This window comes from Typopeltis vanoorti, chromosome 3 (assembly GCF_054136105.1).
Source record: "Typopeltis vanoorti isolate ZY-2024b chromosome 3, IOZ_Tvanoo_1.0, whole genome shotgun sequence".
In the NCBI taxonomy this organism is placed as follows: Eukaryota; Metazoa; Arthropoda; class Arachnida; order Uropygi; family Thelyphonidae; genus Typopeltis; species Typopeltis vanoorti.
The window spans coordinates 91,555,900-91,575,602 of record NC_143551.1 but is presented as its reverse complement, the minus strand read 5'-3'; the positions used below and the strand labels follow the sequence as shown (position 1 = coordinate 91,575,602).

At 37.1% G+C, this 19,703-nt stretch overlaps 1 protein-coding gene across 2 annotated transcripts in view; it reads right to left on the bottom strand.

Annotated features, from left to right (window-relative positions):
* Positions 1-19,703, bottom strand: part of LOC150108382 (uncharacterized) — a 195,873-nt gene that overhangs the window by 131,377 nt on the left and 44,793 nt on the right. The window contains exon 2 of one of the 2 annotated variants that reach the window (XM_090415783.1): positions 7,453-7,635. The exons of the other annotated variant lie outside the window; for it this stretch is intronic. The gene's annotated coding sequence lies outside the window, so the exon portion shown is untranslated. The remainder of the gene's footprint in view (positions 1-7,452; positions 7,636-19,703) is intronic. 2 annotated transcript variants of the gene reach the window in all.

Here is a 19,703-nt window from a genome sequence, read left to right as displayed (position 1 = left end):
CATCCAACTTTAGGGAAATACAACTTTTCTGCTACGGCATTCCGCTAAGAAATCACACAAGTAAGCACATCTGATCCGGATATCGTTTTGAAAGTAGATGACCTCAAATCCATAAAAGTAATTTGCAGAAACTATCTTGAATATGACATTCTGGATTGCATACTGAATTTTGAATATTGCAAACGACATAACTGCAAATTGTATACCGCAGCCTGAGTGTTTTTATACGAGGGTGGTCTGAAAAGTTCTCGGCATAACAATGAAAAAACGAATTTATAATTCCAAACTTATTTTTAATTTTTCAACATGATCTCCCTTGAGACTAATACATTTATTCCAGCGATGCACCGGCGCCATTATCTCGTCTCTGTAGTGGTTCTCTGTAAGATCTGCAAAATACCTCTCTACAGCTGCAATCACCTCTTGATTCGAAGAAAAATGCTGACCAGCGAAGAAGAGTTTTAGTTTTGGGAAGAGATAGAAGTCAGAGGGAGTCAGATCTGGGGAATAGGGTGGATGTTCCAACAATTCATAGTGCAGATCCCTTAATGTTCCCATTGCCAAAACACCATTGTGGGCAGGTGCATTGTCCTGATGAACGAGGATTTTTCTTCTTCTGCAAATCGGGTCTTTTCTCACGAATTTTTTCTTCTAGTCTGGTTAAAAGATCGGAATAAGATTCCCTAGTTATTGTTTTACCCTTTTCAAGATAATTAATAAACAAAATGCCTTTAGAATCCCAAAACACCGATGTCATGACCTTTCCTGCTGATGGAACCGACTCTTTGTCTTCTTTGGCGCTGAACAACCGGCTTCTCTCCACTGTTTTGACTGCTGTTTGGATTCTGGTGTGTAATGGTGAATCCAAGTCTCATCCATAGTAATAAATTAATGCACAAAATCAGTTTTAGTCTTGTTAAAATGCTCCAAGCAATGTTCAGAGATTTTCATGCGAGTGCGTTTTTGATCTGCTGTGAGCAAGCGCGGCACCCATCTTGCGCATTTTCATTTGCAATTCTTCATGCAAAACATATCCTGAGCGTTTTTTTTTTTTTTTAAATGCCTATAGTCTCAGCAATTTAACGCGCTCTAACTCGCCGGTCATCCAATACCAGATCGTGCACTTGATCAATGATTTCTGGACATCCTTCACATGGATCATCTTTAAGGCTGGTACGGCCACATTTAAACTCGGCAGCCCATTTCTTAATTGTCGAAAATGAAGAAGAAGAGTGCCCATAACCTTTTATGAGCTTTGAATGAATTTCTTTTGGCGTCAAACCTTCTTTTACAAAGAATTTTATAACCGCACGATACTCAATTTTATCCATTTCAAGGGATACAGACAACACGTTTGCTTCAGACAGCTGTATAAAACAAACTACTCGATAGAATTTCACATGGATGCTTATGACAGATGTACCAACTTAAAAAAAAAACTTGTCGAGTGTTGCCATCTATGGTCGAGGCCGAGAACTTTTCAGACCATCCTCGTATACCAACACGCGCCACCTGCTTTATTACCAACAATGAGGAAAATTTTTCATCAGCTTAAAATTGCATTTTGTTTAAGGACAAAATATATTACAGACAAATATGCTAACTCGATTCTCTGTATTGCTACCTTTTATTACTACAAGTTTTTAAATCATTACCAGTTTTATAATCTAATAAGTACATGCGCACAAGGCCTAAAAATAATCAAACATTCTTGTGATAGTACGGTTTCAATTTTTGCTATATCTGTAAATGACTTCGTATGAAAACAGGGCTAGAAATCCTCCGACACATACTCCCAAAAAAAGTCTAAAAAGTTAAAAAAACTTCTTTAAAAATACTGATATATAAAGCGTCATAAGACAAACGTAAAAAAATCGGATTCTATTTTATTATTCCATGGCTCGCTTCAAGTTAGTCTTCGGGGAGCAATTACAGAAAATTTACGAGACACGAACGGTATCAGGCAAGAGACAAACGTTAGCCGTAAATTTCTGTTTCGCGAGAGTCTAGAAGGAATTTAAGCGACACGGAGACAGATGAAAGAAATTAGCCTTTCGCAGCGTAAGGCACGCGCCAACACTAGAGACTGCTGAACATTTCTATTTTTGCGATCGTAAAAAAAAAAAAAAAAAAAAAAAAAAGAGAGAAAGAAAGGTAAAAAAAAAATAAAAATAAACAAAACTGCATTTTCAGGAGATAATCCAATGTTTACAGAACATTAAGAGGTTTTCAATTAGGGGGAACTGCCTGAGAGGATTAGCAAGAAACGGATGAAATGGTTTCATAATTGAACGATGACGTCACACTTTTTTTTTTTTTTTTTTCCCATCGTGGATGCCAATGTAAAAAAATACAGTCCTTGAGGAAGACAACATAAATTCCGTTGATCTGTAGTCGGGATGTTTCCTGGTACTGTATTGGGGAATGTTAACTATGACTTCTCCGATGTCACCGTAAGAGGTGGGCATTTTTACAGGGAAATCTTGCGGTGACTTATGAGGCATCGATTCTATCCCTACGCTGACAAACAAACGCCTGTTAAAAATAGACCAAACGGGAGAATTGATAGGAGGAAGTTAGCGTTCGTTTCGTCAAGATTTCCATTCAGCGTACACTGACAGGTTAGTCAACTTAAACAGATGAGAGGGAAGAGATATTGAAACCACATGGCATGTGTGTGCACAAGACCTTGTCTGATAGAGCTAATTGGGTTTTGTCCCATACGCAGACGGTGTGAGATAAAGGAACGACCCAAGTTGACAAGATGGTAACGATGGCCACCATCTTGGATTCGAGGTTGTACGTCTTTCACATAACGTAAATGCTGTCGTCGCAGACAATTTTTTAAAAAAAGAGCATAAAACAAACACAGACAAAAAAAAATAAGAAAATCACAAGTGAGAAATCGTTGAATCCCATCGAACATTTGTGGAATCATGTGGAACGCAGCATCAATAGGTCGACGCTGGTGCCTCGCGCGTTCGCTGAGCTCTAGGACGTTCCTCTGATTAGTTGGTACAGAATATCTCAGGACACCTTCTGTGGTCTAGGGGAGTCAATGCCAAGAAGGGCGCAAGCTGTTATCTCGGTCAAAGGAGACCCAACACGCAACTAGGTATTACTACATTTTGAATCCTACACACTAACGGTTGTAACCTAATGGTTAGCTAATCCCCAAAAAATCCTGCTCTACAGAGGAAACATTGGACTTTTACGAGCTTCCAATAAGCAACATGATCGTCTCACAAGGTCGATCAAATCGTCACCTGCCTAAAGGCATTTCCAATCATTCCATGCGGAGCCGATGGTGAGATTCAAACCCAAAGCTACATTGGTTGAAGAGCGGGTACGCTGATCACTCGGATAATCCCAACGTTTCTGAATAATACTACTACTTGGAGAACTTCGAGACCATCTCGAATTGAAAGAACACCACATAAATAAAAAAATAAATCCAACTCGTCAACGAAAGCCCATCTCGTGTAGGACGTTAATACAATGATGACAACACTACAAATACGAGTCAGTCAGACATCCTTGAATAAATATGGATGCAATAACTAGAATGTCAAACTTGAAGGGTTTTCAGATTCGCAAGCAAATGCCTGAGTTGAGCACTCCACTTATTGCGCTTATGTTTATTCAAGAATTCCTTCGTTGAGTTCTTCTCGCGAGATCTTCCGCATTCTTCGAACGCGAGTCACTTTACTTTCAGCATCGGATTGGAATTTTCATTTGCATATCGTTCCTTACGTCTCTTCGCTGCATGACATTCTCCGTTGGGAAAAATGTCCGTACTGACACGTGTTCTCAGAAGAGAGTACAAGGCAAAGTTCGTCAACCGAAGGACGTCCACTCAAGCGTATCGCATGTGACTTTCAAGTTAGTTTTATGCTATGTTAGGTTTCATATATTCATCAAATGGTACCCAATTTAGAGCTAATCATTCAATACTAATTTCCTTAAATTACGAAATGATCTTAGATGATCAAAATCATGCTTTGTTTTGGTTCGTGAATCATTTCGATGTATTCGAAAGCAAACTTTGTGGGGGAAAATTCGCGTGAAAAGAGTTTTTGAGTTTTACTAGATGAGGTCTTCTAACTTGAATCTTTTCATACGTGCTATGTTCATGCTATAGTTTGAAGTTCGAACTTAAAGTTCAGCAGACAAGTTTAATGAACATTAAACTCAGATTCAAAAGAATAAAATGTATATTTCGAATTAGATGATATTTGCACGAAGGAAGGGACCTGTTCTCGAAGAAAACAAATCAGTAAATACCCTTTAAGTCAAATATCAAATATTTTGGATCGTCTTATATGATATTCTAGGCATACGGTTGCAGGAATATTTTAGTTTTTATTCCCATAGCAAGCAGGCAGCAATTTTGGTAGCCATAATTACTGGAAATCGGTAAATAGCCGGTTCTGCAATTTTGCACATCGCTGGCAGTGGAGTATTCTGCCAGCGTGCTAGATGAGAGTATGACAAGAATATACGGCAGATTATTGCTGCCGTCTCGTGTTCCTAATCCTCATTAGTATCATCATTTTTCACTAGAGGTTAGATGATCCAATTAAAACAAAAATAGGAAAGAGCCTGTGTAGCTCAGTGGATGTGGCGTTTGCACACCATGGCGCTTGGCCGCACGAAGGAAGACTTGGTTTCGAGTCTAGTCGGCGACTAGAGGAAATTTTTCTAAGCCTTTTTTCGACCGGTTCCCGAGTTAGTCGATCTCTGGCACGTGCAAGCGGGTTTTTCGTCCTAAACTCAAGAAAATCGACCGTAGAACCCACATTATTTCAGACATTAAATATATTGTGTTAGGATTAGGGACCACGAGATGGCGGCACATTTGAGCCGTCTCTCTTCACTGTGTACCGCTTAATTAGTGATAGCCTTGAGCCAGCCATCTCTGATTGGCTACCAGCAGAGATTGAACTGCCCACTCAGTCTCCAAAAGTTAGATAGGGCTAAATAGCCTCGCCTACTCCCCGTATACGGGAATAAAAAGGCGTTAGCTGATAGGAAAGATTCATAGGTGCTAAGCGTTTTGCGAAATGCATCGAAAAGTTTTTAATGTTTCTATTTGCCTTTTTATCTTCTCCTCTCCTTTTCTCTTTTTCTGAACTGCTGTATCATATCAGAAACCAAATGAAACATAACAGATCGTTGATCAATGAATAGTGGCGTGCAAAAAAAAATAAAAAAATAAAAAAATCTATACTTAACAATTATTACATTGATTAAACCGAAAACCACAACCAATACTTTTGATAAAAATTTCCATCATAATCCCGAGTACCTTCAAACTCACAAATTGCGTCTTCCTGGTCATTGGAATTAGAAACAATAACGATATATTTTTCATTATAATTAAGAATTAAGTAGCGTAATTATAATTGTAATTACGCATACAAACAAAAAAAAATACAAATAACGATTGACCATAGACGGTCTGCTGTCGGTGAGTTACGTAGCTGTCAGTAGATGGCAATAAAAGCAGAATTCTAGTTTTATATATGCGAATTATATAACGACGCAATAAATAATAAAAAGCACATATGTAAGTATAATACAGCAATAAATTGCATTTTAAGTAACTGGGAAAATAAACAATAAATAAAAAAATTACTGCAATAGATCGCTACCGATTTGCAAGTTAACAGTCGAGTCCAAAAGAGATTACTGGTATTCGTGTTAGCCACTCTCGTGCAACAAATTATAAGAACATGCCTGAAAGTTGGAGGATTGTATTGTCATCGTTCTATAAACGGACGGGAAAAGCGCATAGTTGGTGGAACTTGAAAAGGATTGCAAAAATACGCAGTTCCGTCTCTGCTGAGCATTATGAGGCGCATCATTTAATTTAGTCCGCCTTGGTAAATTTCGCAGGCATTACAATGTCGGGCAGATCTAATTGAGTTAACGCGGAGAGTTATTAGAGAACATTAATTATAGGAATGTGAAAGGCATTGAAGAGTTCCTTATGTAAGAGAGAGAGAGAGAGAGAGAGAGAGAGAGAGCTTTGACCCGATACATTAATGACAGTAAGCAGAACATGTAAGCCAGCTGACTAAGGATGAGAAACCGGAGCACGATCATTGCTATTAGCACAATTAACATGCAAACAAAACTGGCATCTTCCCCGAAATGATGAGAATCCTGCCAAACTAATACGGCGTCGAGTTAATAGGGACAATAATCCAACAGCATTCGATGAAACCTTGGAATTACCCGGTGGTGATAGCAGCGATGTGCTGAACACCCAGTTGGCAGTGGAGTATCCGAGGCGGTAGTAGATCCGGGGTGGGGGCGGTGACAGAGACGATTAACAAATGAAATAATGAGAGTTATGAAAAACTGAAGTAATTTATGTAAATAAAAAAAATAATAAAAGTGAAAACCTAACAAGTATTGCTAATCTCATCCTATATTTATTCGTATGGGGGACTGGTTGAGCCCTCCTAGTGAGGGATTAAGTATGTATTTTATGACTGTAGATTCGTGTGTTCACGGGCCGGTTTGTCTGTTCTGAGGGGCGAAACACTGGAGTTTCCGAGTGGAAAAAAAACCTATACATCCGTATGAGACGGCCTAACTTACCTTTCGTTGAAAGAGACCGAATAAAGGTTTCTCACGTCATGGACGGGAATCGAACCTAGGTCTTTCCGACCAAAGGGCTTCGTCTAATCGACGAAGTTGAATCTATAATGCGGAGATAATATAAAAGAAAAAAATAACATAATCGCAATATATTACGCTTATTTTCTATACAACAGTAAAGTATGTTCTAATTTATTATTTACATTCCATGTTCGCTTTATTTGTTTATATACTTTGAAATGTCTGTTGAAACCATGAACGGCAACACAACTCTGTTGTTTCATTGCAGTTTAATTTCGTTAACTTTAAGAACGTCAAACTCTGTCAATGTATAATAAAAACAGTGCTTCGTTTAACATTAAGATAGACGTTATGTTTTAGTGTTACCATGGCAACAACAGAAACAGTGCCGCGTCTTAATAGGTGAAATGGAACCTATTAAGTTTGTGTACAGCGGTACTTCCAAAGGTTCTGATTTCAAGTCAAAAATTCGACATAAATATGTGATTGCAATCTTAATAACAAAAACAGATAACGTGATGCGTCGCTGATATATAGTCTGACAATACAGAACTTGCATCCCCATTCGTCTGTCCTTTACCTTATGATGACGTAACAATACGAAATAAACTTATTCTATATTGTTTGGGCGCTTCTTTCTCCATAACAGTGCATGAATACAAATATATTACTACTTTAATATTGCTTAACTTCGGAAAATAGTCCACTGGTTTCTATAATAGAATTTCTTGAGATCTCCAATGAATGCTTCTTCAACTTATGTACGCATTTGTCAAGTCATTATTAAACCAATTATTACAATATAAGACATGTTCAAATTACCTGATATTATTAGAGATTCTTCCAGCGATTAACTCTAATTTGCCACCCTTTGTTTTCTTTCATTAGCCAGAAAAAAACAGGTATGAAGACACCGAAACTACCCACAGGAAGCAGGACATTCCTTTGTTAGATATTTCCCAAGTCATCAATACGAAAACCAAATTACGTTGCTTTCATTCAGTTCTGTTAATATTGAAAGTCAAAATAAATAACGGTATTGGGTTTAGTCAATGCATTGAAATATACACTTATCGCTTAGCGCGCGAGCACATACACGCACGCGCACCTGAAGTTTTTCTGAAACGAAATTGCAAAGAGGTTTTATCGGTAATTCTACTGTGAGAATGTTTTCTTTCAAATAGCACTGAGCCAAATTGGCATTCTGCCAAGAAAATAGGCGTGCAGAATTTTGTTCCACTAATTCAGTCAAGGCCACAAAATTATTAGCTAAAAATATTCAAAACCGACTTCATAGCAGACGTAAAGATAGTCTTGTTTTAAAATGGTAGGCTGACAACAATAAAAATGAATGGCAACAATGAGAAACAAAACAGCAGTCTGTTTTTAACAATATTGAAATCGCTCTACATACGGGATCCTGAAGAAAAAAAAAGTTGAACCAATTGGCTTACAAAGAAAAGCATATGGTCCGGTTTTAAACTGTTTATCATCCGCATGTTAATTAAAGGATGAATTTTTATGCCTTAGATTACTATCTCCAACATAACCCGAGTAGTTTGGTACTTTTTTTTATGCATTTGCTGTAAAATACTTAAAGCCACTTGGACAAGGGAAACGATGTGAAGCCTCTGTCTGTAGAGCCATTAGGTGATTAAAGTAATCTAATTAGTGAAAAGAGATTACGTTCGCTCTTTGGGTAGCAATGGACACTGTGAACAATAAAGATTCCAAGTACGACTACTTAATTACAGATTTTGTTGTTGTTGTTACAATTTTTTCTTATTTTTCTTCGAGGACGAATAAGACATGGATTCCTGCAAGTTAAAACTTGAGTTGGTTTTGATAAACGATGCACACTGAACGAAATAACATTTTATAAACCACACACACACATGTGCGCACGTTCGCTTGCGTGGGTTTATAAATTTTTTTGGGGAGGGGGGGGACAACTCCGAATTTTGTTCCAAATTTTAACCTGCACCGACACCTTCTTTTAGTTTTGCATTTTTGTAGCGAGTTCTGATTTCGACGCGCGACACTTGATGAGAAAATTGCATATTCGCTTGTTTGTGTAGCGATCGTACAAATCCGAACTTCAGAGTCGGAAGAAAATTCGCACTTGAAATTAGTGTTTGAATTTATAATACTGTTAGAAATATTGAATCGAATAGTATTAGTGGATGAAATGAAACCAAAGGGGGTGCTGAAATGTAACAGCCCTTTCATATTTTATTCATTTTCGGTCACCGAGGTTTAGAGACCTTTTCTGGTTATTATTATTTTTTTTTTTTGATGACGGACTACGAAATATTTTTTTAAGAAATAGAAGTGGTTCTAACCTCCAGCTAATTTTATTATATTTTCTTCAAAAGACATAATAGTCGGAAGCAGGTGTGCGGCTCGTGCATACGCACTGCGGAACTGCAGCACCCCCAATTTTTCTCGCTATATAAATATCTTTATTAATTTATTTATATTGCTTGTAATATTTAATTTTATCATCAACAATCCTATACAATTCTCTTATTTTGTATACAAAATAATAAAAATCCATCATGTAGCACTTAGGAGGACGAAGGACGCTAGCGGCACTGTGTTTACCACAGTGTCATATTGCTACGCGCGAAAGCATATGCACGTCATAGTGAGATGCGAGCTATTAGCGTAATTCGGCACTGTCTCGCGCAGTTCCACTCTTGTTTATATGCAGTTTGCGCCAATAGTAGAGTGTTCGTAGTGCTTATCGTGTTTACTCCGTCTCTTTAAATATTTGGACATTACAATTAAAGACATAACATTTGTTATAGTAATTTTTAAGTAATTTTGAATTATACCAAACTGTATCATTTTGTCGATAATAAACAATATCTTTTCATGTTTAATTTATTTTTTAAATTTTTACCATAATTTTGATATTTTTATCCAAACACGTATATACTGTACTTACAGTGTGTATGCATATTTCGAAAGTTGCAGCACCCCCACGATTTCAAGCTACGAGCCGCCACTGGTCGGAAGAGTAGAAGGCCTTATTTTAAATAAAAAAATTAAAAAAAATAAAATAAAATTCTTTATGATCTTTGAACTAAAGTGAAAAAGGATAAAATGCTTAAATATATGGCTTAAAAATGCCTTAAATTCGGTATTTTGAAGGAAATTTCGCTATCCACCAATATATTCTTGGCTTAAAATGTATTCTTAAAAGACATTAAAAAAAGTTGGCGCGGGAAAATTCTGCATTTTTCCTTCGCGAACTTCCATTTCCGCTCATATTTTCCAGCCATTTATCTTTTCGCAAATTTTCACGTTGCTGGCCTGACTGATTATCAAGAAAACGATGTATCAACGTCTTATTGGCAACAATAGCTTCCTTATTAGCCCAAACACTGCAAATGACCAATTCTTTAACACTCAACAAGAAAGCGGAAATATTGAAAAATGCATTTCCTGTTCATTCGTAACCACAGGTGGAAACTGGTCCAATGTAATCGATTTAAAAATATACACGTTAAGATATCTTTTACATCTACAACTTAATGAATATTTTTACACACTAACAATCAGTAAAAGTTACGAATCTGCTGTTTCACGTGCAATGACGACCAGAATCAACAATTGAGATTTGTTGTGTTGGTATGATGAAGTGCATCACATGTGATGTCACGAAGTGCATCACATCCTGTGTAACAGAAGTTACACAGAATTTATGTGGAACAGAGTTTCCAAGTTCATTTTCACAATTTCGAGATTTATCGGGGTCTAAGATTATAAAAAAAGAAATAATGGCGTAAATTCTTTTCGATGGTGTTTGCAATTTTATTGAACCGAACAAGAAGTTTTTAAGGGGCAAGGAATACTCATCGTTTTAGACGGAAAGAATTCATTTTATGGCTGTGGTTTAGAGTTAAAGTTGACTTTGAGCCAACTTTTCAGGTTTGAAGAACTGCAGTCGCTACTAACTGGCACACGAAGACTTCCCACAACTACATTTTTCACTTTTATGTGCTATTTCCTCAATATTCGCCAATAATACGTGCGTCTGCCACTTTACTCTCGTTACCAGTAAGTATCCAAAGGTATAGCAAGCAATAAATAAATCGCAGGATAAATGTGATTGCGAAACACGTGAAGGTTTTTAATCATTTTGAACTGGGAAAGCCTTTAATACAATTCACTTCTGAATAACGGAAGAAATAAAATAAAAGTCAGTAGGAATATTCTGAAAAGAGAACGAATTCGGTAAATGTGAAAGAGCATCTGGAATGATATTTTTCAGAATCACGGGATGAAAGGAATAAAAAAAAAATATATCAAAGAAAATAGAAACTTGGATTTTAGACGAACTAACATAATCGGTGACTCCTGATACGCATATAACTGATTAGCGATTTAATTTCATTCCTTACACAGCGAATCATAACTGGTTACCGTATACCAGAATGCTTAGTTTCGTCTTTATCACAATAAAGGTCGAAACCGGTCTGGGTAGTGGCCCTTCCCATCATGTATTGCATCATACACGTCCGAAAGGAAGAGGGGGTGCTTTGCATTACGGGATACATACTATGGCAAGTGATATGAAGTTATTAGCCTCTATATACAAGTAGCTCAGGCGTTCTTTGGTTAGAAAGACTTCAGTTCAAAATCCAGTCTACAAAGAAAACCTTTGTAAGAGCTTTACAAGTATGAAATCAAGCTATTGCTACTAAGCCTAACTCTGAGAGTATTGCAATATTAAGTTTTTCACATTATTATTAGTTGCCCGTCATCTGTTTCCCGCAAACGAATCTGATATTTGTCAGGAAACCTGAGAAAAGTTTGGATTCAGAAAATTAGAAGTGAATAGAAAAAGGTGTCGATATTTTATTTACTTTAGACCTGTTCAGAAACAAAATTATTCCGAATGAATAAAATGTCAGCTAATTTTCTTCCTTCTAACTACCAGCTGGATAGGTGTTGGAAGAAAAAACTTGGCTGAAACAAAGAAAACGATGTGCATAATCAATAAAAAGATTATCATTTGAGGGATAAGATGCATATATTAACTCGAAAGGGTATTAAGAACTTGAAATAAGGAAGATTGCAAGCCATTTTCCGGACCACTAACTGAGTCCTGTGAAACTAATTGAATCTATTTACTTATTCTAATGTTCTAGTTTTCCTTAGAAATAATGTCGTATGGCGTGCAAGAATGCCATTTGCCTTAAATATCACCTTCAAGTAATTGTATCCTGAGTCTGTTAATGTTTAGCAATTCAGTTTTGTGCTCAAAACCATTAAAACAGTCGATTTAACTTTTACAGGCTGGCGGAAGATGTAAAAGTGCACACACAAAAAAAAAGCTAGTTTATGCAAAAATCTAACTAGTTTTCTGTAGTGTAACTCAGTTGAGCGATAGAATGGGTTAACACAGCATCTAGTGTCACTGCGTATTACCATAGCAACCGGCACTCCGGATAAGGAAGTAGACATTTGCGTTTCTACTCCATTTGGCCAGAACACGTCATGAATGTGAAAGTAGAGAGGAGTTTGGTCAAATGCATGGCGCACAGCAAAACAGAAAGAAATTAAATATTTAGCAGAGCATTTAGAAAATAGGCCGAGAAACACACCAGACAGATAAGAATACTATTTTGAATGTTTACCATCTGGGTATGAACGAATGAATAATTACGTATCTAAATATCACAAGACGAACAAGAAAAGGAGAATAATCAGATCTAGGAATGACAAATTTTAGTTATGAAAACGTCACTATTAATTCTAATTAAAATTTAAATTTACTTAATTTTTTAAACAGAATGAAATTGAATATACACGCAGTTAATTTTTAATATGGAAAATAAATCCAAAGCAGTATTCTATAATATCATTAGTAATGTCGAAATAATAATCATAATAGTAATAGTAATAATTTGCCTGCACACGGGTTTTTCAACCTTGCATACAAGTAAATAGGCATTAAAAATGCATGCAATTTACGAATAAAGTATACTGGTGGTGGTGGTAGTAGTAGTAGTAGTAGTAGTAGTAGGCGGTAGATGGCGTAGTGTGTGGATGGAAGTGGTATCGTTGTGGTAGGTAGTAGTATTTGCAAATAATAATAATAATAATAATAATAATAATAATAATAATAGTATCGTATAGTAATTTTTTTTATTTTTTTTTCATATTAATTTCTAAACTGTTTATACAAATAATATAGTAGGAATAACAGTAACATCGTAGGTAGATTATATGAAAATGCTTGCATTTCTTTCAATTTTTGAAACTGTCTTAATATAGGAATATGCCATATGTTGCTAAGCTAGCGATAGTAGGTTTAGTAGTCTGGTTCTCCGTAGGGGAAAACATTTAAAGGATGCTGATTTTCTCCTTTCTTTGAGTTTCTCCTTGTTTTGAGTTTGCCTTTAATACTTGCTCTCTTCTTATATATGACAAACTAGTTTCGTTTGCTTCATGACTAACAAGAAGGCAAAGGTATGTTTCTACTTCCATGGCAAGAACAAGTTCTGCTTGAGTATGTCAGGTGGCACGTAACATTCGCATTGTCAAGGATGAAATAGGCGACCCCTAGTTTTCCACACGCCATGTACTAAACATTTACTTTGTATCAATCCCACAAAACCCCTTAAGAGACTTATATATCTTTATGATATCCTCTCCCCTTCCCGTCTATGCCTATCAGCCAACCTCTGTAACCCACAAATCCCGAATCTCTCCTTATATCGAGAATTTAATTTTAATTTTAAAATATTTCATTAAAGTTTTATATATAATATCTGTTGTTCTTAGAAAGGTCATGAAGATTAAGTTCGTTCTAGTTTCGTTTCCCACTTCTTTCTTGCTTTACGCTTACGAGTTGAACTACGCCGTGGCAATTTCAGAGTCCATTTAAAACAATGTGAAACCACCAGACATGTTTTATGTGCTAAGTATGATAGCAGTTACTTTATATACCTATCTATATAAAGGAATTAAATAAAAATCCACATACTATTAAATAAAGTTCTGTACATTCCATCCTTCTATTGTCCTGCAAACCTAACTGAAAAAAATACTTCGCATTAGTTGCCATAGATTCCACACTTCTAATTTTTATATCTTGGTCTTTTATTAAAAGCCACGAATTTCTTTCCGAAGCTAAATACACGTACAGGGCACACTCCACCAATCTAAGTCTCTATCGATGATGGTGAGTATCCCCTCCCCCACCCCACCCCGTCACATCCTACCATCACCATGACAACAATCGCTTCTTCATGTTGGCGTTTTCGAAAATTACGACAGACTCCTTTTAAGATCCTGCACTCACATAGCTAGTGGCTACGATCTCCTGGCAACGTTCTTTGCCTTCCTTGATGTACACAGAAAGGAAAATATCGGAAAGGATTTATGGAAAAGAAAAAAAAAATAATAATGTAATATTCATTAGGATTTTCCCATTAGCACAAGAAAATTTAGAAAGACAACAATGAACCGTAAAAGCTAGAAATGCTCCCAGGGAATAATAAACAGTTTTTCCACCCGAAATATTTACCCATTGCGTGTATTTTTTTTTTAGTTATTCTTCTGAAAAGTACAACAACAGAAAGACTAAAATGGTTTCTGTATCTTCAATGGAATTTTGTGTCGTAACTAAATAATAAACTTGTAACCATTTTTAATAACTTGTAACCATTTTTGACTCGTTATTAAGAGGAGTGATAGATGGGAGTTTAACTAAATCGTGCTTAGCGGGTGCGAAATTTAAGGATGTAAGTGAGAGTATTAGAGCGCAAAAACAAAGGGTGAAAGAATTGATAGTTGCGGCGGGTACGAATGAATTGAAAGGCGATAAATTTTTTATGAGAGAGGACTTGAAAGTATTGTTAAAGGTAGCGAAAGAAAAGCGTGACAGAGTTAGGATGGTGAATCTGTTTCCGCGTTACGACAGAGAGGATGTGCAGAACCAGGGAAACTACAACTACCAAGGAGGGGGGGGGGGAGTGGATATGCGGACATCAGTGAGACAGTTGAGTGTAAGAATGTATATAATGTACCCGAGCCAGTACTAAGGACAAAAAACGGGAATGGGATATTTAGAATAACGCATCAAGATAGGGGTGAGACAAAGGGACCTGTGCATTTCATGTATACAAATGCCAGGAGTATTAGGAACAAGAAGAAAGAATTTTTGGCCTTGATTGGCTCTTCCTGGCCAGAGGTTATTGGCATCAGTGAAACATGGCTGACGGAAGATGATATAGTTAGTGGGATAGAATGTGAAGGGTATGGTGTGTTTAGGAGGGACAGAGAGAATAAAATGGGGGAGGGATGTTATTGATGATAGCTGATGAACTGCAGCCAAGGAGAATTGAAGTTGTATTGCAGGATAGTGAAAGGAGCTCATTTGAGGCTATTTGGTGTGAGATTGAGACTGGCAGAACAAAATATACAGTTGGGTGCTGCTATAGACCAGGTGATGGAATAGATGGTTGAGATAGTATGCACAAGCAAATAGAAGAAAGGAGTGGAAGAAGGGTAATTATTATGGGGGGATTTCAACTATGGTAATATTGATTGGAAGGAGGAGAGGACACATGGGAGGAAGGAATTGGATTTTATTCAATTATTAAGGGATAACTATCTGAGACAGCATGTTATTGAAAATACTAGGGGTGTGAGAGTGCTTAACCTGGTCATAGCATCTCAGATCTGTAATGAATATGACCATGTTGCCACCTATTGGTGAGAGTGATCATAAGGTCTTGACCTGAGAGGTGGCTGAAGATGTGGAATTTTCGATTAAGACAGGGTATATGTGGAATTACCGTGCTGGCAAGTATGACAAGCTTAGAAGATTGCTTGGTTCGGTGCCATGGCATGTACAACTGCAAGGGCTGGATGTCGATAGAGCATGGGAAGTGGTCAAGGAGCATTTACAGGAGGTTATGGCTGATTGTATACCTAGGGTCCGAATAGTAAAACAAGTAGGGGTTAAATGGATGAATGACACCATTAAGCTTGAGCTGCAAAAAAAGAAACAACTTTGGAGGAAATTTAAAGAAAGGAGTGACCTGCAGGCACACGAACGGTATAAAGTGCAGGCCAGAAGGGTAACGAGTGTGGTAAAAAAAAGCAAAAGCGGATTATGAAAGGAAACTAGCTATGCAAGCTAAAGAGAATCCCAAACAGTTCTTCCAATATGCTACAAGCAAGAAAAAACTGTACACGGCAAAATGATTTTAAGGAATGACGATGGTAAGGAGGTCACTGAATCAGTCGATATAGTGGAGTTACTGAGCGAGCACTTTGCAAAAGCATATCATCCAGGTGGTGACATTGAAAAAATGAAGGAACCATTAGTTTTTACGGGAATTGTGATGAATGAAGTGAAGGTGAATAGTCTATTACAGAACCTTAATGTGAATACATCTGTGGGATTGGATGGTATACCAGCACGGGTCTTGCGTGAAGCGGCTAAGGAATTATCAGTGCCCTTGATCATGTTGTTTAATCTGAGTCTCGGGTCTGGTTTAGTCCCGAAGGTGTGGAAAGAGGGGAAAATAGTTTCACTGCATAAAGGAGGATCCAAGACTACGGTTGCAAATTACTGACCGATCAGCATATCAGGAGTCGTTATCAAGGTCTTGGAGAAAGTAGTCAAGGGAAAAATACAGGAATGGATTGATGAAAATGAGATACTGTACAGGGGACAGCATGGCTTTGTGAAGGGTAGATCATGCCTTAGTAACTTGCTCAAGTTTTATAACAAGGTGACGGCTGAACTGGATAAGGGTAATGGGTTTATAGTGATACTGCTGGACCGGCAAAGGCGTTTGACAGGATACCACATGGAATTCTAATCCGTAAACTACAACATATGGGATGGATATAGGGTTGGTGAGATGGATAGGTGGGTGGTTGATGGAGAGATATCAAAGAGTCGTTTATTCAGAAGTAGAGTCCAAAAGACGGCCTGTGACTAGTGGTGTGCTGCAGGGTTCTGTTCTTGGACTACTGTTGTTTAATCTCTTCATCAACGATATAGGGAAGGATCTAAGAGGAACGGTTCATTTGTTCGCTGATGATGCAAAATTTGGTGCGATAGTGAATGCAGAAGATGTCAAAATCTTGCAGGATAACTTGGATATATTGGAGTTCTGGGCTAAGGAGAATAGATGTCACTTTAATGTGACAAAATGTAAGGTTATGCATTTTGGTGTGAAAAGATTAGCAGCAGAATACCACATTGGTGGAACTGTACTCCAGGAGATTGATGAGGCTAGGGACTTGGGAGTGTTGGTGGACAGGGAGATGAAGTTTAGGGGGCACATAGCAAAAGTAGCTAAATCAGCTCATCAACTCACTTGGGTGTTGAAAAATACTTTGACGAGCAGAGACAAACAAGTTATTGTTCCTCTGTACCGAGCCTCGATAAAACCTCATCTCGACTACTGTGCCCAGATTTGGTCGCCTAGATTCCTTCTTGATGGGGAGGAGGTGGAGAGGATCCAGAGGCGAGTGACTAAGATGATAACGAGTCTATGGAATGAACCATATGAAAACAGGTTGAAGATTTGTGGGTTGCAGAAATTGGTTGATAGGCGGAAGAGGAGAGATATGATTGAGGCATTCAAATTGCTAAAGGGAGTCTATAGGATTAATTCAGAGGATATTTTTGAGATCAGGACTGGTGGTGGGAGAACTAGGGGACACCTATGGAAGCTGAGCAAGAGTGTGGTTAGCAGGGGTGTTAGAGCTGGGTTCTTTACTTTTAGAGTGGTGAATGAGTGGAATAAGCTGACAGAGTCTGTTGTGGGTGCTATGACGGTGAGTGAGTTCAAGGGAAGGTATGATAGATACTGCGAGAATGTCGTATAGTTGTGTGGACATGATGTTTAGGGCTTCCCTCGATGAGTCTAAGGACTCCCTGGAGTCGCCCGTAATAATAATAATAATAATAATAATAATAATAATAATAATAATAATAATAATAATAACAATAATAATAATAATAACAAAGAGAATGAATACAAGTTATTTAAATTTTTTTTCTCTTCCCTCTCAGACAAGACAACAAATCACAAAATAAACTGTGCGGTAGTTGGAGAGCTAGTGAAAGAATGGCAGATTACTTCAAGTTCGTCCTAGAATTCTCTTTGAGTACTCTGCTTTCTTTTCCAGCAGAGAGTATTGGTTTTAGAAACACATAACTGCAATATTCATGCAACAATTGTACAGGAGATACATATTTTGTATCTTAAATATTAACTAAAGCAAGTGACAAATCGAGGCTTCATGTTTTATTTTTATTTTTTTGTTTGCGAATATGCATATGGTTGCGAAGCGCATAGCCACTAGACTAACCGCGTGGACTATAATTAACTTTAGTTTTTTTAATAATAATATTCATTTAAAAATTTAAATTATAACTCAAATATATACACAGATAGGTTTTCTTATTAAATAAAAATTCACAATATTTATATCAAGTATATTATATATATATTTTTTTTGTTTTACGTTTTGGTTAGATTCTCCACTAATTCCTCGTGTTTTTAGGCGTGCATCGTATTCTGCGTAATTATTAAGGCAACTACTTGCAGAACTTAAAAGCTTCAGCACCTCAGGCATTGTACTATGAATGACTGATTGAACGTCCATTGAATTTAGCGGTAGTGGGCGTCCAACCAGCCAGCATAATATAACTCTTGCCTACTTGTGCTGCAGGCAAGAGTTATATTGTATTGGCTTAATCAAGCATACCAATCACATACAAATTACTTCCGCTAGTAATTTAAATCCAAATAGTTACGTAATCAATCATTTATTTAACTAGCATGTCCTCCACTCTTTCAAGCTGACATGTCAAATTATAAAAGAAAAAAAAAAAGGAAATGGAAAAGAAAGCCAGTGTGGCGATAACCAAGTCCAATGCACTTCACATAAAATAATTATTACGAAAGGACAGACTTCACTAGATTGTCTACCTCGATTTCAAGATGGTATGATCAGTAATTAAAAGAAGTTGTCGGGTAGATAGTGATGAAACTTTGATTATGAACTGCGTATCAAAAGATAAAGAAAAGACAATCAGAACAGAGCCCTAAGACACGTCCGTATTAATAAAGCCTGAGGAACGGAAGCGATCCACACAGTACCCAAAGAGACAGTAGAGGAACCTTTCCAATCAATTAAAAACAAAACAATAAGAAAAAAAAAAGGGGGACAAGGGTTACAGAATGGATGTGTGTGGACGGCTAAGGCATTGTGTAAGGTATTATGTCTTCCAGTAAGATGTGTGCTTATTGACTTTCAAGATGAAAAATTATTATATGTTACGAATTAGCTTTGAAGGGCCCCTATAAGAGGCAATTAAATGTCCTGAAAATGTCAAGATTAAGAGCATGGGTTTTCTCCGTTCCTGTTTTTTTTTTTTTTTTTTTTATGGCAAGTATTCAAAGTTGACATAATCGAGAAGATTCCGGTGAATTGAGAGCAAAGAAAACTGCACCGATTATCGTTAATTAGATGTTTGACTTTTAGGCAGTAAAGAAACTGGTTTTTGATAGATTTTAATAACCGATTGAGATTTCAGAGCAACAGGACGATGTGTTGGATATATTAGGGAAGACTTGTCTAGATCATCAATGCAGAAGTTGGCCGACAGCGAAAAGGGTTAGTAAAATAAGAATTGACACTTTCAGAACAATTGGAACCAGAAGCTTTTTTGTTTTAGTATCTACATTGTCCGTGAGCCCTATAATCTCTTTTTCTCTCTCTCTATCAAAGGCTGACAAGGTGATTTGTAAACCGATGAAATAAGAGAAGGAAATTTTGAGCCAAAGAAAATCGTCAAGAGGAATGCAAAGTTTGATATTCTGAAAATGTCAAACTCCACCTTTATGAAGGACATGAGGATGCAGGTTGGGATAAATAACTGGCAATTATAAGTCGTATTAGGAATAGTAAGTCTGAATGCTTTTAAGTGATAGAAGTGACCTTGATTGATGTCTGCGCTGAGACAAAGTCAAGAAAAAATTGAGACATAAGTAGATGAAAGTATTAGAATAAAGCAAGGTTCA